Source organism: Ambystoma mexicanum, chromosome 3q, assembly GCF_040938575.1.
Source record: "Ambystoma mexicanum isolate Mex_15411 chromosome 3q, UKY_AmexF1_1, whole genome shotgun sequence".
Classification (NCBI taxonomy): Eukaryota; Metazoa; Chordata; class Amphibia; order Caudata; family Ambystomatidae; genus Ambystoma; species Ambystoma mexicanum.
The window spans coordinates 526337517-526355210 of NC_090926.1; positions in this window are offsets into that span (position 1 = coordinate 526337517).

The following is a 17694-nucleotide window of genomic DNA, read 5'->3' on the forward strand; positions in this document are numbered from 1 at the left end:
ACCAGCACGGCAAGCGGGCTACTTGTATCACTGGGGTGCGCGTGAAGTACCTCACGCGATTGGCCCCGTGCGAGCAGGGTACGCGTATTTCAAGGGTGCGCGAGAAGTTCCACACGCGATTTCCGCAGGGTACGCGTATCTCAGGGGTGCGCGGGAAGTGCCACACGCGATTTCAGCAGGGAACGTGTATTTCGGGGTGCGGGGCAAGTTTCACACGCGATCTAAGCAGGGTACTTGTATTTCAGGGGTGCGCGGGAATTTCCACACGCGATTGGGCCCGTGCGAGCAGGGTACGCTTATCTCAGGGGTGAGCGGGAAGTGCCACACTCGATTTCAGCAGGGTACGTGTATTTCAGGGGTGCGCAGGAAATTCCACATGTGATTGGGCCCGTGCGAGCACGGTACGCGTATCTCAGGGGTGCGCGGGAAGTGCCACACGCGATTGCAGCACGGTACATGTATTTCAGGGGTGCGCAGGAATTTCCACACGCGATTTCATCATGGTATGTGTATTTTAGGGTGCGGGGGAAGTTTCACACGCGACATCAGCAGGGCACGTGTATTTCAGGGGTGCGCGGGAAGTTCCATACACGATTTCATCAGGGTACGTGTATTTTGTGGTGCGGGGGAAGTTTCACACGCGACATCAGCAGGTTACGTGTATTCCAGGGGTGCGCGGGAAGTTCCACAGGCGATTCCATCAGGGTACGTGTATTTCAGGGGTGAGCGGGAAGTTCCACACGCGATTGGGCCCGTGCGAGCAGGGTACGCGCATTTCAGGGGTGCAGGGGAAGTTCCACACGCGATTCCATCAGGGTACGTGTATTTCAGGGGTGCGCGGGAAGTTCCACACGCGATTGGGCCCGTGCCAGCAGGGTACGCGGATTTCAGGGGTGCGCGGGAAGTTCCACACGCAATTCCATCAGGGTACGTGTATTACAGGGGTGCGCGGGGAGCACCACACGTGAATTGCACTTGTGGGTCCTCCCAGGTGTTCCCTCTACACCCTCCACGGCCCTGCAGGTGGCTCACACCACAGGGGCCTACCCTGCACATGTCCTGCAGGCACACCATCCACCATGTCCATGACCCCCAGCCAACCCACATGTCAACTTGCACTACTGCCCACCAATGCATGTCCCCCTGCACCCCCAGCCACCAGGGGCACCCTCCACCAGGCCCCCACCCATGTCTCCCAGCACCCCCACCCGCCAGCAGTGCAGGGGCACCCTCCACCAGGCCCCCACCCATGTCTCCCACCACCCCCACCCCCCAGCACTGTGGGGCACCTGCAAGCAGGCCCCCACCCATGTCCAACTCATGTCTCCCACCACCCCCACTCCCCAGCACTGTGGGCCACCTGACAGCAGGCCTCCACCCATGACTCCCACCACCGCCACCCCCCAGCAGTGCAGGGGCACCCTCCACCAGGCCCCCACCCATGTCTCCCACCACCCCCACCCCCACCAGCACTGTGGGGCACCCTCCACCAGGCCCCCACCCATGTCTCCCACCACCCCCACCCCCCAGCACTGTGGGGCACCCTCCACCAGACCCCCACCCATGTCTCCCACCACCCCCACCCCCCAGCACTGTGGGGCACCTGCCAGCAGGCCCACACCCATGTCCAACTCATGTTCCCCACCACCCCCACCCCCCAGCACTGTGGGGCACCTGCCAGCAGGCCCACACCCATGTCCAACTCATGTTCCCCACCACCCCCACCCCCCAGCACTGTGGGGCACCTTCCAGCAGGCCCCCACCCATGTCTCCCAGCACCCCCACCTCCTAGCAGTGCAGGGGCACCCACCACCATGCCCCCACCCATGTCTCCCAGCACCCCCACCCCCCAGCCACCAGGGGCAGCCTCCACCAGGCCCACACCCATGTCTCCCAGCACCCCCACCCCCCAGCCACTAGGGGCAGCCTCCTCCAGGCCCCCACCCATGTCTCCCACCACCCCCACCACCCCAGCAGTGCAGGGGCAGCCTCCACCAGGCCCCCACCCATGTCTCCCAGCACCCCCACCCCCCAGCCACCAGGGGCTGCCTCCACCAGGCCCCCACCCATGTCGCCCACCACCCCACCCATGTCTCCCACCACCCCCACCCCCCAGCAGTGCAGAGGCAGCCTCCACCAGGCCCCCACCCATGTCTCCCAGCACCCCCACCCCCCAGCCACCAAGGGCAGCCTCCACCAGGCCCCCACCCATGTCTCCCACCACCCCCACCCCCCCAGCAGTGCAGGGGCAGCCTCCACCAGGCCCCCACCCATGTCTCCCAGCACCCCCACCCCCCAGCCACCAGGGGCAGCCTCCACTAGGCCCCCACCCATGTCTCCCACCACCCCCCAGCCACCAGGGGCAGCCTCCACCAGGCCCCCACCCATGTCTCCCACCACCCCCACCCCCCCAGCAGTGCAGGGGCAGCCTCCACCAGGCCCCCACCCATGTCTCCCACCACCCCCACCCCCCCAGCAGTGCAGGGGCAGCCTCCACCAGGCCCCCACCCATGTCTCTCAGCACCCCCACCCCCCAGCCACCAGGGGCATCCTCCACCAGGCCCCCACCCATGTCGAACACCACCCCCACCCCCCAGCCACCAGGGGCAGCCTCCACCAGGACCCCACCCATGTCTCCCACCACCCCCACCCCCCCAGCAGTGCAGGGGCAGCCTCCACCAGGCCCCCACCCATGTCTCACAGCACCCCCACCCCCAGCCACCAGGGGCAGCCTCCACCAGGCCCCCACCCATGTCTCTCACCACCCCCACCCTCCAGCAGTGCAGGGGCAGCCTCCACCAGGCCCCCACCCATGTCTCCCACCCCCCAGCCACCAGGGGCAGCTTCCACCAGGCCCCCACCCATGTCTCCCACCACCCCCACCAGCAGTGCAGGGGCAGCCTCCACCAGGCCCCCACCCATGTCTCCCAGCACCCCCACCCCCCAGCCACCAGGGGCAGCCTCCACCAGGCCCCCACCCATGTCTCCCACCACCCCCACCCCCCAGCACTGTGGGGCACCTGCTAGCAGGCCCCCACCCATGTCCAACTCATGTTCCCCACCACCCCCACCCCCTAGCACTGAGGGGCACCTGCCACCAGGCCCACACCCATGTCCAACTCATGTTCCCCACCACCCCCACCCCCCAGCACTGTGGGGCACCTGCCAGCAGGCCCCCACCCATGTCCAACTCATGTTCCCCACCACCCCCACCCCCCAGCACTGTGGGGCACCTGCCAGCAGGCCCCCACCCATGTGCAACTCATGTTCACCAGCCAACATGTCATCACAATCTAGATCCCTGGTCCCTATGGACAGCCTCCAAATGCAAAACACCCACCCGAGTATTGCATCCACCCACTCATAATTTGCAATTACATCACAGAACACCAATTGCAAGTTCCGAAACAAACACATTTCCCTCACATACACCCAATGGGTGTCAGTGAATCGCAAAACCCATATCATGAAATGCACAAAACCAATGAGATATCACACATTGAAGTTCACCAAAAAAAATGTATTAAAGGAAACATAAATAGAATCAAAGATGAAGAAACAGAAATGTGAATGTACAAAAATTAAAAGAAGCATGTCCGTGAAAAAAATCAAAACCAAAAATAAAATTCCAAAGTAATGGTGTCCAAAGTCAATGTCCACAGAACAAAATCCAATGGGAAATAAAAAAGAAAGCCATTGCTCCATGGTTAAAATGTGAAAAAAAAATACAATCCAACAGTGAACTATGTACATGGGAACAAGCCAGGGTCCATTATCCCAACAAAAGAAAGGAAACCTATCTAACTACACTAACTAATAAAATAAACTATATACAAAAATGTGGCCAATGTCGGAAAGGTCCAAATAAAATCAAAACAAAAATGAAACCTAACACTACCTACATAACTATGTACAAGGGCAGCGGGCTAGTTTCACGGCTCACTTGTGGATGTCCCGGGCCAGGGCATCATCGAACTCCTCCTCAATGTCCCATAGACGGTCCTCCTTCATGGCCCCGAGGGTCCGCAGGGCCGTCGACGTGTCCACCTCCAAACCCCTGCGGATTGCCTCGAGGCACTCGGCCCGCCTCAGGGCCCTCCGCATAGAGTTCTCCGCCCTGACCATTGTGAGCTGTGCCTCTTCCACCCGCTGCCGCTCCGCATCTATGGCGTGGCCCAACCGCTGCCACACGGAAGACACTCTCTGTCCTGGGTCCTCCTGCCCTCCGGCCGATGCCTGCCCCTCCGATGTTGAAGGCCCTGAGCCTTCATGGCTCCCACCACGTTGCTGCTGCTGCTGTGCCTCTGCCCGTGCACTGCCTCCTGCTGCCTGCACATCCTCCGCCGGCTGGGGTGCAGTCGTAGATGTGGCCACCCCTGCTGGACGTCCGACTCCCGACTGTGGCAGGGATGCCTCCTCCACCAGCCTAGCCGCACCGTCAGAGGCAGCTCCACAGGGCACCCAGGTGACTGATGGGTGGGAAGATGGCACGGAGAACGACTGGCGCGTAGTGGGTCCAGTTGAGGAGGGGGTCGTAGCAAGCCCCATCAGACGGAGGAATCCAGCCTGGGTGACCTGTCCCAGCAGGTTGACGTGGTCAACGAGCCATTCGAGATGACATGCAGTCTCCTCATGAAAAGACTGCAGGTCACCTCGCATGGCCCGTTGACGCAACGCCACACCAGCCAGGACAGGCTCAACCCGGACCCGGATAGCCACGTCCGCAGGCAGAGGAAGGCCAGTTGACGTGAGCTCATCCCTTGCCTGAAAACGGGTCTGGACGTAGGCATCCCTGCTGGTGCAAGATGATGCAGGGACAGGATCAGGGACAGGATTGCACACAGGCACCTCCGCAGCGGCCTGTGCTGCCTCCTGTCCCTGGTCCTGCACTGCACCACTAGCACCAGTGGGATCCCCACCTCCAGACCCCGTCTCTGGTGCTTGCACGGCCTCCTCCTCCACCAAACCCCCCACCAACCTGGATGACTCCGTGCCATCTTCCCCTGTTGGGCCCTGTGGGGTCCCAGCTGCCCCTTCTGCTGCCGAGGAGTCCAACTCCAACCTCCGCCTCTTGGACCTCCCCCCGGCAGCTGCGGCCTGGGACGCGGCACCGGACTCCTCACTCCCCGACGAGATGACAACTTGGGAGGGGAGCCGGGCCTTGCGTCTCCGGCTGGCGGTGGGATCCCCGCAGCTGTGCTCCACAGCACCTTCTCCGCCCTCTTCATCAGTTGACGCTGCAGACAGGGAGAAACAAAACACAGGCATCAGGGCACCGTACAATGGACACATACACACATGACAGTTGTACATGAGTGGCATTGGCAAACCTCTGACATGTCATCACAATCCCCAACACACATGTCATTTCAACCCGCACACATGAGCCGTACCACAGCCATATCGCAACTGCCAGCACCATCCATACACATACAACAGCATGAGCAGCCAAAGGTGAGCCAGACATCACATGCAACACAGGAAGTGCACCACACATGTACACACACCACCACACTTGCATGCATGTGTACACCTCTGCCAAGTGTCGCAGTGTTCAGACGGGCATCCATGTCACATCTGCCAATCAGGCTTCCACATACCGCTGTCACATGCACCATGTTGCATCACTGTTGCACCCTTGTCAAATACACACACATGCACATGTACACAGTGCTGATACATGCAGCCAAAAACAACATACATGTGTGACATCACGGACATGTCTACTTACATACACATTCATCCAAACATGTGTGCCAACACAACTGCATTTGGCATGCAAGCCTACACACACAAGCACCATCCATGTCTCACACATTCCAGCCCTCGCATGTGTTAGCCCCACGGCCCTGTACACCCCCACCCATACTCGACCCCATACAAACAGATGTGCAACCTGAAAAATCACCACACGCACTGCTCACAATCAGGATGCATGTACACTTACCGCTCGACTCCAGACGGGTCTGCCTCTCAAGGACCTGGACGTGGAGCGCTGGGGATATGAGTTCCAGGACCCTCATTTTCTTCCGACAAGTGGCCCCGGCACCCCTTGGCATCCGTTGCCTTCAAGAGGCGCCGGGCCTTGTTCAGGGTCCTGGACCTGAAGTCCTCCCAGCGCTTCTTGACATGTTGTAAGTCGCGGACTGCCACCCCCTCCGCGTTGATGGCAGTCACGATGTCAGTCCAGATCCGAGTCCGTCCTTCCTTGTCGGCGCGGGAACTTCCGAAGAGGGCATCATACTGCCCCAGGACTTGCTCCAACAGGACTCCAACTTCGGTGGCACTGAAGCTGGTGCCCCTCTGCCTCTCTGGCCGGGGGTTGTTGGTGGTCTCAGATGGTGTTTGCCCCGACATGACAACCCCAGAGGCAGGAGTGGGTGGGCAACTTGGTCCTGGGGCTGGGCTGTGGAGCGATGGAATCCCAGTCGGGAGTCTTCGGTTCCAGCAGGGGTGGTCACAGCAACAGCACCCCTGGCTGATGGGCAGGCAGCAAATGGCAGGGCACGTGGGCAGCAGGCAGTCAGGCAGCAGCAGATGGCAGGTGGGAGCGTGCTCGGGGCTCTGGGGGGCAGTAGTTCGGCATTCTGGGCAGGAGCATGGTCTTCCGTGTGCTTACGCGTGGCCAGCTTGATACGGAGTGATTTGGCACGTGAAAAATCTGCACGTCAGCGTGTAATTCGAGGAAAGGCCCTTAGCGCGTAAGCACGTCTGCACGCATATGCATTTTCATTGGACAGAAGGCCCCTCAAGCGCAAGCGCCCCTGTGAAGTGACGGGTGTCCAGGGCAGCCACAGAGGGGGAAGAGGCAGGGGTGCGCCACTTGAGCACAATGTTGTGCCATGTGTCGGTGCAGCCATGCCACCACCCCCTGTGGTTCCGGGGGATGCAGCTCCTGCATCTGGCACTGGCACCCGTATGACCCGGCAGTCCGTTCCATCGACTGCCACAGGCCCAAGGGTAGTGGTAGCTGCAGGTGCAGCTGTGGACACTGCCACCCAGGCTCAGGGTCTGCCAGCGCAGGCTGCGTTGGCACTTGAAGAGCCCTTGGTAGATCTCCAACAGGCCAGGGGGGAAACCATAGGGGCACACCGGGCTGCTCAGACCAAGACACGTGTCCCTGGGGCAGTCATGTCATCTGCTGCCCCGAACAGCCGGGTGTTGGCAAGTGCAGGGGCAGATGCACCCAACAGCACCCCGGTTGTGAGTCTGCCAACCAGGACCGTTGCGGTCAATGACCCTGCCACAGCTGATGTTGCTGCGCAGGGTCCATTAGTGGGCACCCAGCTGCCACTGACACAAGTCAGGCCTTTGGTCATCCCTCCTCCTGCCACTCCCTTGGCTCAATCCACCGAACCCACTGGCCATACTGGTCAGGGCGGCATTAGCCAGCCAGGGTCTGCGCCACAGTCCAAGAGGAGGAAGGTTGCACCTGCAGCACAGGCTGGGACCCCACACACAGCCACGACCTCCTGCACGTCGAGGAAGAAGCCTTTCTGTAAGCAGGAACTGGACTTCCTCGTGGACTACATGCGGGGCCAGAGCCGTGACATGCTAGTGGGTGCCAATAGTCAGACTACGGCTGCCCAACGTGACACCCACTGGAAGCATGTTGCGGAACATGTCAGTTCATTCGGCCATGAGGTGCGCACGGCGCAGGAGTGCAAAAAGCATTGGAATGACATCAAGCGCAGCACTAAGGCTAAGCGTGCCTCAAATTACAACTTGACTCTGGTGACTGGCGGTGGGCCTGCACCAGAGGAGGAAGAACTCACTCTGCATGAGGCTCTCGTTGCAGAGTTCATACCACCTGAATTGGTCGAAGGAGTGGGAGAGATGCTGGACTTTGATGCCCAGTCCAGTGAGTGTTGATGCGTGTTTGTTGAGGACGTGTGTGTTTCACTTGTGGGATGTGTTGTGCATGATTGCTGCTACATGTGACGTGTACATGGTTCTGATGTGTAAGTAATGCAATGCTTCTGTCATGCATGTCTCCTCTGCCTGCATGCGGGACTCCATGTGGGCATGCTCCCTTGCCCCTCCTCCGCCACTCTGCACCCCAGTTCCACCATTGCACTGGTCTGCTTCAATCTTGCCAATGTGTAGTTTCTTGTTCATGTGTCCTGTGTAGATGCTAACTTCCAGCGCAGAAACTGCCAGACATATGCCGTGTGGTACAGCCTTAGTACTCGATGCAGGGTATCTCACTTGTACTGTGCATGGGTCAGATGTCCCGCAGGGACATGAGTGCCCATTCATGCTCCATGTGCATTGCACGCATGCCCCTATGTGTCCTTGACTGGATGATCTCTGTTATATGAGTCCTTGGTTACATACATTGCCTGCCATCTCATCAGCCTCCCCATGTCAACTGTGGCTCAGTCCTGCGTTGCACACATGTTTAGGCTCTGACAATCTGTTTGGCTCACAGGCCTCAGCCTGTTCAATGGCCAATGACTCTGTCCAACTCTTGTTGTGTCTTCTTCACACGTGGGCGGCCGCCGGAGTTTTCATCATGTGTCCTGCCCACTGTCCCAGCATCATTTGCAGTGTTGTAATTTGAATCACATTAAGCTGTTGATGCCAGTCAACACTCCCTGTCAATACACAGGTGTATGGTCAGCCTTTTGATACCATGCTAGGCATCCCTGCTTTGGTACTGGGGTGGAGGGGTGCTTGGCTTCTAGACATGGTACACATTGAATGCACAATGCATGTGATGTGTGAATTTGACATTGCACTGCCTTCACATTTCCTGGCACACACCATGGAGTGCTTGTACATGTAGGTAGTGAGTGGCGTACACATTTTCTGCACTGCATAGACCCGCTTCCATGGAAACTGCCACCTTTCAACAGGTCTGATCACAGAAGCTATTCAAAGTAGACCCAGCATGCATGCCAGGTCATATGTTGTGTGTCACATGTCTGCCGGATGCCTTTGCTGTCGGTGTGTGTGTATGTCGTGTGCTTCTGACATGTGTAGTGACTTTTTTTCTCTCTATTTTTCAGGTGATGACGCAATGGAGGCGGAGGATGGTGTTGTCATGCCAGACACAGGGTTGGTAACACCACATCAACCCGGCACTAGTGGGGGTCGTGGGGTGGTAGGCCACGAAAACCCCCAAGTGCTGCAGTCCATCTTGTCTCTGGCTGCCTATGAGTCCAGCCTTGATGACGACTCTGACGTCCATGTTGAGTTGGATGAGCATCAAGTCCGTGTGTCAGCGGTGAGTGATTCTGATGTGGACACTCCTCTGTCTGCGACACCTGCACTGAGGGATCAGACAGTCTTGGTTCCTCCGCCCATGGTGGATCGGGACGCAGGGTCACCCTCCACACCAGTCACTGATGTGCCTGGGACATCACGTCGATGGGGGCAAGTAGTCATGCAGCCGCAGGCGGTGCCAACACAGCGAGGAACCCCGGTCCTTGGGTCCCGCAGGGGTCAAGCCCGGCAACGCGGTCACCGCGCGCAACCACTGTATACTGAGTGGGAGCAAGACATGACTGTCAATTCCGAATGGCAGGGGGCAGCAATGGAGAACATCGCTGAGAGCATGGAGCGTGTGGCCCGATCTGTGCTCCCCCCTGCTAGGCAGGTGCTTCTCCAGCAGCAGGCGGCATGGTCCACGGCCCGCTCGCTCAGTCTGGGCATGGCGGCCTCAGACAGGGCACACCAGGCTGAAATGTCGTCTCTGGGTCAAGCAATTGCTGCTCACGCAGAGGCGCACATGGATGCCCTGAGGGAGGAGTATGCTTCCCTCAGATCCACTCTGGGTGTCCTTATGATGTCCCAGAGGCAGCAGGCAGAGGAGAGGTTTGCACAGCTTGAGCGTACCATCTCGGCTGAGCTACAGGCTTGCCGGGAGGTGCAGCAGTTGTCCAGCCAGGCCTTGCAGGAGGTACTCCATGTTTCACGTGCTACCTTGCAAGAGGAAGCACGTGTATCACGTGAGGTTCTGCATGCAGACCTATGTCACATCGCCACACAGAACCAGGCTCACCCGTCCGGCAGACTTGCTGCCGACGACGAGGGGCAAGCTGCGGCTAGGCGTGGCCAGGCTACTGTGCCACGTCCTCCTTTACAGGATGAGCCAGACTCGGACGACCATCTATCTCCCACATAGGTCGGGCTGTGCAGGCGTTGAGCCCATGGAGGTTTTTTTTTTGGCTCAGCATCATCGCATGTGGATGTTGAGCAGCACCCTGTACCTCCCCCCTCCTGGGTGCCTCCCCTCCCCCCCGGGTCGTATGTGGCCATTTTTGATTTTTCTTTTAGTTTAGTTAGTTAAGTTTCTGTTTGATAGTTAGTTTAAATAGGTAATGTAGGTTTTCCATTGTTAGTGTAATTAGTTAATAGTTGATTTAGTTTAAAATTGCTAGTCTATTGTGCTTTCATGTGATGGTGCGGTGATTTGTGGCCTTTGAAGGCATCCACTGTCTGTTCCAGCTGGGCCCTTCATGGTTGTCTTGTGTATGTGTTTGCTGCTTGGGGTCCTTGACTCACATATGCCACTCCTGCCTCCCTTATCCATGGGCTCGCAAGGATGGTTCGGTGTTACAGAATATTACACAAGGGCTTTGGACTGTCATATCTGTGGCATGTCTGGTGCTGTGTGACTTGTGTTGACACCCCTAGTGGGGATGATTTAGGTGTTATTGTCCACTGTTCACCTTTTGCTAGATGGGGTGTGTCATGATTAATGTGTACATTGATTTCTATGCATTGTGTAGTATGTTTCATATCTTTCCTGTACATGTGCTTGTTGCAATTCATGCTGTAGATAGTGTTCCACACTTTGGATGTGAAAGACGGACTGATGGTGTGATTTGTGATGTGACTCTCTGACATGGTCAAGTAATGAGATGCCTGATGAGACACAATTAGATGACTTTGAAGCATTAATCATGTGTTTCATGCCCTTTCTGCAGAGGGATGAGCCTCCAGACCACCTTTGCCAGCAGACATGGCCCATTGGACGACGGAATTCTGGACCCGTTTGTTGGTGCCCACATGCACATGTGTGCACAAGCAGAGGCACAGTGATTGCAGACCCACATCCTAGAACTGCTGACATGTTCCAAGGAACTCCAGGCAAGGTGAGCATCACAGGGGGGCCACGACACAGCAAAGCTTGCACCAGGCGAGTTGCACATGCAGGCTTAGTCACAGCACTGAGGGTGAGCTTAGACGAATATTGGTGTTGAAGCACACAATGCAGCTCAGATGTGTTTGTGGACTGATGGCTGTTGATAGTAGGGTTGTCTGGGACACATGCAGGGGCAGTTGCACATACCCTCCGGTACACCAAGGTCCATTGAGGCACTTGTATCAACCATGTAGCCTTCTGAGACATGGAAAGGGGCAGCTCACAGGGACATGCAGCAAGGGACATACTCGGGTGCAGTGCATGTCTTTTCCATGTACTTTATGATAAATGCACTGCCAACTTTGTTTCGGTCATGGTGGTACGCAACTTGCTCTGTAGTCATGGCTTGCTATATGGGTCTGTCTGCTTACCCAGGGAACATTGCATGTTGTGTGAATTGTGACACATTGGTGTTCCATTTGCCACGCACCCACCAGCGGCTGACTTACTGCATTGACTGTGTATGACCCGTCACAGGGGTGATGTTATATATGGGTACGAAGCATCGACCCCAGATTGTCTGTTTGTAGAGTAGTTTGTTGCTATGGGGCATGTTTGGTGTTGTGTTTTTGTGTAATTGGCATGTACAGGTTGTTGACTGTGGCTCTCTTTGCAGCATTGCAGTGCTCCTGTAACTGGACCTGAGAGTGCGCAGGCAGGAGGCCAGCACTCAAAACCAGAGCTAAGTGTCTTGTTGTTTTTCTTTTGAACTGCTCTGCATAGGCTTGCTGGGGAGTGTACTGATGCATGGATGTATGTGTGGTTCAATTTGGTATGTTTTTTCTCCCTAATCACCCGTGATCCTATGCAATTTTGAAACCTGTACCCTCTACCCGGTGTTCCTGTTTCCCGTACCTATCCAAGCAACGTTCCCTGACCCTCTTTCCTTGCTGGGGTTGCGGATGCCTGTGTAAGCCCCAAACTTGCAGGCGCCAAAACCCTAGAGGGGGTGGTTGGTTCGTACCACTCCTGAGCCTGGACTACAGAAGGCCATGACAATGATGTCCAAGTTTGTTTGGATTGTGTATGTGTTCATGCAGGTTGTACATTTTTGTGCATTCCCTAGTTTCATGTGTCATTCCTCCTCCCCTCTCCTGCCACTCATTCCAGTCATCCAGTGTGTCAACACCTGTCCCGACTGCATATCCCTGAACCTCCTTCCCCACCAGCGTCTCAGGGGCCTGTGTGAGTTTGACCTTGCAGGCACCCGGGACATGGTGGGGTGGTTGTTTTGTGACACTCCCGCGCCTGTACAGGGGACCTGTGACAGTACACATCCATTCATGGTGCATCATCCTATGTCATGTACCACACATGTCTCACATCCTGTCGTGACATTGTTTTACTGTGCTACCTTGGTTGTTGCATCATTGTGGTAGTACTTGGCCTTTGTGAGGTACTGCTACGTAAAGTCATCTACTGGAGGGTGTTCGGGTTCGTTTTTATGCCTTGGATTTTGTGATTTTGGAAATGAGTGTGGATTCTGAGGGTTCAGGCATCTTTTTACACACAAGTGGGAGATGGTGACGAAGGGTAAAGGTGATCCTGTGGCCAGGTGGAATTGAGGGTTGGAGGCTCCATGACCCAGGTGCAGTTGTTCAGTGGGTCATGGTCATTTGTGAGGGGGGGGGTTGTTGTTGATAGTTGCCTTGCCCTGCAGTGTGATGGCAACTCTGACATTGTAATGGTGGTATCCTATGTACATGTTGTGTTCTGCTGATCAATGCCTGTTCATGTGTTGTGTTTTCCTTTCAGGTGCGAGGGGATAGTTGTGGTTTGACATGCTGGGGTGTACACATGGTGAATGTGCACATGTGATGTGTAGGGAACACTGATGGTCACTTGAGTGCACATGCAATTGTGGAGTGCATGTCCTTGCAGAACCACACACTTGCACTCTGATGCACTACATGTATTCCCACCCTTGCATATCCATGTGTACACTGTTTGCCTTCTGGTGCCCACTGTGTCCCTGCAGCACATGTTCTGTGACCGATTATGGATCCAGTACATGCCTAATTTGATGTTCGATGTGGTCTGTCACTTAGATGTGATGCTCAGGGTGTGCATCACACACAATGGCTGTTCACTGTGCTGTGCGCTGAGCAGTGTGATGCAGGAGTAGGACACTGCACACATGAGCTGCAGTGTTGATTTTGCAAAGCATAATGTGCATGTAGACAGGCATTCATTGTTATGTTACGTCTACGACTGTTGTAATGCATTTGGAAATGACTTATTTTGGGTGGGAGATTTTGTTGGTCTGTCATTTCATCTGATTCCGGGTCAGGCATCATTGTCCGATGTCACTGTACATTTAGGACATGGCAATGTGTACCTTATCGTTACTGTGTTGGTGTATGGGTATTGCTTGCCATGTCATGTTGATGTTTGGGAGGGTTTGAGTGACATGACAGTGATGGCCATGGCCTGTTTTGCAGGTGTGTGTGATGCACACCTTGCATGTCAGGGTCATCCGCTTCTCAGAGCAACTAGCTGGGGGTAGATTTCTCTCTGCGGCAGGGCCCTCCCCCTGGAACAGACTTCCTGCCTGACTTGAACTTGAGGGGAACCATCTCCAGTTCTGGAAGCACCTGAAGACCTTCCTCTTTGCTTCTGCTTACTCTATGCCTCTTCCTTGCAGAATTCTTCACTGGAACTGCACAGGAGCTGCAACTGGGACACTCTCTCCACTTGCACTGCCTCCCTGGCAATCCCTGCACTGCAGTACTGTCTCTCTATCCCTACAGCCCTCCCTTCCCAGCACTTGTCTGCACTTACCTTTGCAGTTGCCACCAGCCGACCTATGTATTATTTTTTTGGGCTACTTCCCCTGTACTGGACTCCCCCCCACCCTTCCCCTTGCACTTTTCCCTTCCCCCTACCCCTGCACTTGCACAATCTCAATGACACCTGGCCTAGTAGTACCGTTGTCTGTCTTCCCTTGTTCCCCCCTCCCTGCCTCATTGCGCCTTGAAATACTTGTGTATGGGCCATATCATGTCATATGTCATATGTGTGCCTTTTGGTCACACAGGATAGCTTGTGTTTGAGTAGCTAGGGATGCAGACGATGTGGCACTTCCATGGCAACTATCTCAGGGTGGTAGGGTTGTGACAGTTGACTGTCCCTTTGTGTTCATCGATTGTCACCTGGTATGTGCCAGGCCTGTGTGCACTCTGCAGGGGTGGGAGTTTAGGTGAAAAATGTGGCCACAAGCTGGGTCCGGGCTTCCTCGCCACGTGCCCTGTCCCCTCCCATGGGCAGCGCCTGTGCCTGTGGTTGGGGATGTGGGGGCACCACCATGTCCACCGGGACGCCCTGCCGTGTTGCAACATTGTGCAGGACACATGCTGCCACAATGATCCTGCACACTACTGATGGTCATAGAGTAGTTGCCCACCAGAGCGGTCAAGGGAGCGGAAACGTGACTTGAGCACTCCGAATGTGCGCTCCACTATGCCCCTGGTTGCAATATGGGCGGCGTTGTATCTTACCTGGGGTGGTGTGGTGGGGTTCCGGATTGGCGTCATCATGTGGTTGCTCAGAGGGTAGGCACTGTCCCCTGGGGAGGTGATAATAGTTGAGATTATTAGGGTTTGGATATTTGTCTGTGTGTGACTTGCATGCATGTGCAAGGGCATTTGTACTGACCTAGGAGCCATGTGTCACCATGCTGCCCAGCTTCCAGGGCCCGGCTCAGGGCGGACATTCTGTATATGAAACTGCCATGGGTGGAGCCAGGGTAGTTTGCATAGACAGAGGTGATGATTCCCTTTGCATCACATACCGCCTGTACATTGATGGAATGCCAGTGCTTGCGGTTTCGGTAGATGTGCTCAGTGGCCCTAGGTGGACGTAGGCCCACATGGGTGCAATCTATGGCACCGAGCACTTTGGGGAAGTGTGCCACCCTGAAAAAATCCAGGACAACGGCCTGTCTTTCTGCGGGTGTTCTGGGCATGTATATGTGCCTGCGGACTGAGGGGCGCGCTGTCATGATTGCCAGTACCTGGTGTAGGCAGCGTGACTGCGTGGCCTGTGAGACCCCCCCACTATGGCAGTGGTCCGCTGAAATGACCCAGTGGCCAAAAAATGCAGGACATTCAGCAGCTTCTCCAAGGGGCTCAATGCTTGGGAGCAAAGGGTGGGGGATGTGAGGTCATCTTCCCACTCCCTGACCAGGTCTAGGATGATATGGGGTGGAAACCTATACCTGCCGTAGACCTGGTCGTCAGGCATCCCAAAAAGGCTTGTCCGTGGTGCGAAAATGCGTGCCCTGGCTATTCTCCTCCTCCTGCGGTGTCCCACGATCAGTGCAGCGACAAATGGGGCATTCATCGTAGCTGTATATACGCGTTTGTTGTTTGCGCGCACTTTTATGCTGTGCGCGGGGACGCTTCCGCTTTCCTTCGTGTGGGCGGACGCGTTGACGCCTGTGCACGTCTTTTGCCGTGCGCGGGTTTCCCGTATTCGGATACGTGGTAAGACTGTACGTCCAAGTGTCATCGCGTGTGATCGGAGGGGAGTGAGCGTACACGCGATTGGCCTGGGTACGTTTGTTTCGGGGTGCGCGGGAAGTTCCACACGCGATTAGCCTGGGTAGGTGTGTTCCGGGCTGCCGGGAACTTTCACACGCGATTGGTGAAAATCCACGTGTGTTCTGTCATCACGTGCAATGAGGGAAACACCTGCGCGCGTCACGTCACAGACGCGCTCACGCGCTAAGGGCCTTTGGTCCAATGAAATCGCATATGCGTGGTGACGTGCATACGCGCTAAGGGCCTTTCCTCGAATTACACGCTGACGTGCAGATTTTTCACGTGCCAAATCACTCTGTATCAAGCTGGCCACGCGTAAGCACACGGAAGACCACGCTCCTGCCCAGATGGCCGAACTACTGCCCCCCAGAGCCCTGAGCACGCTCCCACCTGCCATCTGCTGCTGCCTGACTGCCTGCTGCCCACGTGCCCTGCCATTTGCTGCCTGCACATCAGCCAGGGGTGCTGTTGCTGTGACCACCCTTGCTGGAACCGAAGACTCCCGACTGGGATTCCATCGCTCCACAGCCCAGCCCCAGACCCAGTTGCCCACCCACTCCTGCCTCTGGGGTTGTCATGTCGGGGCAAACACCATCTGAGACCACTGACAACCCCCGGCCAGAGAGGCAGAGGGGCACCAGCTTCAGTGCCACCGAAGTTGGTGTCCTGGTGGAGCAAGTCCTGGGGCAGTATGATGCCCTCTTCGGAAGTTCCCGCGCCGACAAGGAAGGACGGACTCGGATCTGGACTGACATCGTGACTGCCATCAACGCGGAGGGGGTGGCAGTCCGTGACTTACAACATGTCAAGAAGCGCTGGGAGGACTTCAGGTCCAGGACCCTGAACAAGGCCCGGCACCTCTTGAAGGCAGCGGATGCCAAGGGGCGCCGGGGCCACTTGTCAGAAGAAAGGATGAGGTTCCTGGAACGCATATCCCCAGCTCTCCACGTCCAGGTCCTTGAGAGGCAGACCCGTCTGGAGTCGAGCGGTAAGTGTACGTGCATCCTGATTGTGAGCAGTGCGTGTGGTGATTTTTCAGTAGTGTGCAGGTTGCACATCTGTTTGTATGGGGTCGAGTATGGGTGGGGGTGTACAGGGCCGTGGGGCTAACACATGCGAGGGCTGGAATGTGTGAGACATGGATGGTGCTTGTGTGTGTAGGCTTGCATGCCAAATGCAGTTGTGTGGGCACACATGTTTGGATGAATGTGTATGTAAGTAGACATGTCCGTGATGTCACGCATGTATGTTGTTTTCGGCTGCATGTATCAGCACTGTGTACATGTGCATGTGTGTGTATTTGACAAGGGTGCAACAGTGATGCAACATGGATGCATGTGACATCGGTATGTGGAAGCCTGATTGGCAGATGTGACATGGATGCCCGTCTGAACACTGCGACACTTGGCAGAGGTGTACACATGCATGCAAGTGTGGTGGTGTGTGTACATGTGTGGTGCACTTCCTGTGTTGCATGTGATGTCTGGCTCACCTTTGGCTGCTCATGCTGTTGTATGTGTATGGATGGTGCTGGCAGTTGCGATATGGCTGTGGTATGGCTCATGTGTGCGAGTAGAAATGACATGTGTGTTGGGGATTGTGATGACATGTCTGAGGTTTGCCAATGCCACTCATGTACAACTGTCATGTGTGTATGTGTCCATTGTACAGTGCCCTGATGCCTGTGTTTTGTTTCTCCCTGTCTGCAGCGTCAACTGATTAAGAGGGCGGAGAAGGTGCTGTGGAGCACAGTGGCGGGGATCCCAATGCCAGCCGGAGACGCAAGGCCCGGCTCCCCTCCCATGTTGTCATCTCGTCGGGGAGTGAGGAGTCCGGTGCCGCGTCCCAGGCCGCAGCTGCCGGGGGGAGGTCCAAGAGGTGGAGGTTGGATTTGGACTCCTCGGCAGCAGAAGGGGCAGCTGGGACCCCACAGGGCCCAACAGGGGAAGATGGCACAGAGTCATCCAGGTTGGTGGGGGGTTTGGTGGAGGAGGAGGCCGT